Source organism: Bombina bombina, chromosome 3 (assembly GCF_027579735.1).
Source record: "Bombina bombina isolate aBomBom1 chromosome 3, aBomBom1.pri, whole genome shotgun sequence".
NCBI classification, from domain to species: domain Eukaryota; kingdom Metazoa; phylum Chordata; class Amphibia; order Anura; family Bombinatoridae; genus Bombina; species Bombina bombina.
In genome coordinates, this window is record NC_069501.1 from 1,016,253,854 (window position 1) to 1,016,258,882 (window position 5,029).

A 5,029-nucleotide genomic window follows, 5' to 3' on the forward strand; every position below is an offset into this window, starting at 1 on the left:
CCTAAAGACACTAACCCGCAGATTAAGTTCTGCAGATCTCACCCTACAATTTATATGAAATTCAAGTCTACGGCAAACATACACCACAAAAAGATCCTTTCACTATGTCTTTGGCTGTTTCCTTAATGTAAAACTACATTAACTCTCCTGTTTGGGCGGTTGGTGTAGGCTAGAGATGATTACTTGGCTAATGTCGTCAATTCTACTGGTGTTAAATACAAGACCACGGCCAGGTTAAAACATGGGACCTATTTGCAAATACTGTTTCGGAACTCAAACCTTTCAGTCTAATAGTTATTTTTATGTTACATGTGTTTCACAATGGGAGTTAAGATACTATACTTTTATAGTTGATAATACCTATACCTAATGGCTTTAGTTTACTTGATTTTAGATTATATTACACCAGGGGAAGACAAATTTTAGAAGAGCTGATAGTATAACTTCATTCAACTCAAATGTTCTCCATACATTTCTTAGCTGACCTATACCTAGGTCTGCCGCCTGCAGCCGGGGGTGGGGCGACCAGTGGATTACTAAAATGTTATCTTTTCTATAGATGAAGATGTGGTTTGATTTAATGACTTTCTGGCTGTCCCCAATATTATATATAGATATTATTTTATAACTAGGAATATGTATAACACTGCCGTGTGGGTAATACTGAGTTGATGTCTTCATAAGCCTCTTAATTTTATTTTGCGTTTTAAGAACTCTATGATCTGCATATTTTATGACGCTTGCTGTTTGTGTTTTCCCCCTTCTTAGAATGGCTTCACTCTGTTATTTCTTTTTATATTATTTATCTTATAGACACTACATTTCCCCACCCTCTTATATGATATAAATAGTTTAGTCTAAGCCGGGGGAAATAGTTGTTTTTTTATATTGAGTTTAAGGCTTAGATATAGGCCCTCACATATAACTCTGAAGCTGCTAAGTCACATTTATATAGATGGTATTTGAGTATTTGCTACTGAACTTCTGATAATAAATGCTTAACTCTTTACCCCGGATGGCTCCACACATTTCTCCCCCCCACTTTTTATAGTACTCTGGGTACTCACCTAATCCCCAGAGGTTACATGCGCGGTTTCTCTTGCAACATACCGCTTTCAAATCCAGTTTTATTTTAAGACCTATTACAATATTGATAGAGGTTTAATCATTTTTTTTAGTAGATTGGGGTACATAATTTGAGATCAGGGACTATAATGTCTAGTTACTGTACATACCTATTAAAGGGGGTTTCAGTATTTGAAAATAGGTGCCTTTATGTATCCTCTTCATTACTATTGGAGTCTGGCGTTGGCCCAAGGGCCCTGGGTAGAACCAGATTCTGGGCACTTTATACTGTATCACGGCCCTTTGATTTATTTTAAACTTACCTTATGCAGCTCTATATATGGATAGTTCTGTATTTTGGTTAATGGTCCTATGTTTCTCTTTTTTGTTTCCTCTTCCTCAATTGTCTAATAGCCAAAGTGCTGTAATAGGTCTCTACTTTTTCCTTTCTTTTTTTTTGCTTCTTTCTTTTATATACATGAGTACAAAGTATATATTATGGATAACCATGATTTACGATATACTTCTCACAGATTATAAGCTTATTTTACTCTTTTTCCCTCAAAAGTCATACAGGGATTTTTTTTCTTTATGGTATGAGATATGTATAGTAACTTTGAGTATTAGAGAATCACACTGTATGCAGATACATTTCAAAGATAGCTAATGATATTAGATATGCACTGTGTACTACGTGTTTATATTACTATAATAATAATGTGAGGTTTATCTTCAGCAGGATTAGTATTTTTGTGATGATTATTGTTATCAAACTGCTTCAAAAACATGATAATCATCCTAGGAATAAACTGTTAAACAACTAATTTTCTGATTTTTTTTATCTGCTTAGCTTAAACACATACGCTCACACTCCAATCAAAACTAAAAAGGGGGAAACACAAGAAATGGCAAGCTACCCAACAAACCTGCCATTTAGGTCACCAAATAGAAGCTTGAATGGTCCCCAAAAGAGGTCACTAAGACCCCTGAGCATGGTATTATAATATGTCTCCAAATCAATGCTTGTTTTAACTTCTTTTTTTGTGCAACTGTTCAAGGAGGAGGCCTATCAGCTTCAAACACAGGAGACAGAGAAATCCTTTTAGGAGGCAAATATGACCCCCAGATATGACATCTATGAAGACTGAATGTGGGCTCTAGACCAATCTTCACCAGCAGAGGAAAATGAAAAAAACAAGAAAGAAGCATAAGAAACTGAAAATGACCTGACTCCTCCTTTGGGGCCACACCCCGAGGGGACATCCTAAGCTTGAGTAACACAGGATCTGCAAATGGATTTGCCATTCTTACCTCATTGCTTCTTTACCTTATCCTCAGTTACTCCCTATGTGGACCTGACCACAGACAAAGAAACAGAGAAATGAACCAGCTCTCCTTTTCCCTAAATGTTTCTACATCTGACACAGTAACATCTCTGAAAATCCGGTTGAAAACATCAAGTGGCATCTAATTCTTTGCTATGATGAGCAGACTTTGCCTACAGATGCATTACCTTCACACCTAAGGCCACTTTGGGTGTCACTATATTTAATGTACTTATCTACAGCTCACCACATACAGAGTATAACAACCATCCAATAACGAACATGCTAGTTGTAGGCACCACTGTACCAAAAAAAAATATATATATTCATTATGCACCTTCAATCTTACCCTGAAAAACAAAGAAATATTGAATATTGCTCAACACATTTTTCTCCATAACAATGACAAAAAACAAGAATGCTGTTTCAAGATTTTCTTACTGAATTCTTCTACCCTTTCATGTGCTCATTAAATCCTTAAAGGGACATTATACACCCAAAAAATATGGGCTATTTAAATAAAGAATTCGAAGAAGATAGATTTTGCTGCTAAAGCTTCTAAAAGTGATGATTAAGTTTGCAGGGCTCTCACTACATAAGAATACAATCCGTAGGAACACACTAGCTACAAAGGTAAGGCTTTTTTCTTCGCTCCCTAGCTAGTGTCCTTACAAGCCAGCCCCCATGTTGGAGCCATAATACATTTCAATTACAATCCCCTCCCTGACTGTTCCACTTTGCAGGGGATATCACTCACTAGGCCCGCGCCAAGCACCCTGGTTTCCCATTCCAATTGGTTGTTTGCCTGCCAGCTGTACCCTCCATTCCAGACTAAGCCTCGCAAGAATAAAGTTCTGCAGGAGTGAGAAGGGGCAGCGGGCCACCATGCAGGACAGCAGGAGTGTGACATTGGTTATCTTGGGGGACAAGCGGAGTAGTGGAGAAAGGGAATTCTCCCCTCTATGAGTAATGCTCCCAAATATGAATAACTGTAACACAATTGCGGTCCCACAAGAAATGTAGCGTTATGTCACCAGTAGTGATACGTAAGTGTACAGTCCCAAAAAAACGTATTAGTACAAAAGTTGGTCTTACCCCAATCTTGTGTATCAGTCGCTGTCCTAGGGAGAAGTTGAATCCGGTCGCAGGCTTTCTCTATAGAATACCGCTATCCCAGGACTCTGAGGAAATTCTGCTAACGGTGTTAAGACCAATAGAAGAGCCACAAACTGAAAGTGTTTGACTAGAAAAGCAAACCTTAGAAACTTGAGATGGTCCCTATGTTATGGAACATGCAGGTACGCGTCCTTTAAATCCACCATTGTCATAAATTGACCCTCCTGGACCAAAGGAAGAATGGAACAAATAGTTTCCATCTTGCAGGACGGGCACTCTGAAGAATTTGTTTAGACTCTTGAGATCTAAAATCAGTCTGAAGGTTCCCTTTTTTTTGGGAACCACGAACAGATTGGAACAGAACCCCAGACTTTGTTCCTGCATTGTAACATGAACCATCACTCCCAGGTCGGAGAGGTCCCGATTACAGGTGTAAGAACGCCTCACTGTGTGTTTGGTCTACAGATAATCTTGAAAGCAGAAAACTGCCCCTGGGTAGGAAAGTTCTGGACTCTAGATTGTATCCCTGGGACAACGATGCCACCGCCCCAGGGATCCAGAATGTCTCATCCCAAGGCCTGAACAAAAAATGAAAGTCTGCCTCCCACAAGATCCGTTCCCAGATCAGGGACAGGCCCCTCATGCTGCTTTTGATGCAATCCCAGGCTTTTTTGGATTGTTTTCCCCTGTGGTTCCAAGACTGATTGGGACTTCAGGAAGGCTTGGACTGCTCCTACTTGGAGGAGGAAGTGAAAGGATTTCCATTGAAATTTTGAAAGGAACGAAAATACTCTGGACATCCCTATTGATTATTTATCTTATCCTGAAGGAGGAAAAGTCAGCAATTATTTCATTAACCCCGGGCCCAAACAAAGTCTTTCTTTGTAGGAATCACCAAAAGTTTAGACTTAGAATGATACATCCGCAGACCAAGATCTGCAGGCCAGAATGGCAAAAAAAGAAATTTTTGCTTCCAGTTTCATAACTTGAAGGAAGCAACCATGGTAAAGGAGTTGGCCAACTTAAAGTGAATGTCAATTTTCAGCAATGAGTGCCCAGTTTTTAAAAATACTTTTAAAAACAGGGGCACTTTCATTGATGAAAATTTAACATTGCACCGGATTTGTAGAAATACTTACCTTTTACTTCTGCAAAGCCGGATCGCCGATCCCAGCCTCAGTTCCTCTGTACTGACGTCTGAAATGACAAAACCGGCTTCCTCCAATCGTGGCTTGCACCCCAGAGCGTCCATCTCGTGATGCCCGGATGTGATTGGAGGAAGCCAGTTTCGTCATTGCTGTGGTTGTACAGCAGGAAGAAGAAGGCAGGGGATCATCGATCCAGCTTTGCAGAAGTAAAAGGTCAGTATTTCTACAAATCCGGTGCAATGTAAACTTTCATCAATGAAAGTGCCCCTGTTTTTAAAAGTATTTTTAAAAACCGTGCACTCATTGCTGAAAATTGACATTCACTTTAAGGGCCTTTATCCTAACCTGGACTTCTTCAAGGGAAGAGTCTATTTT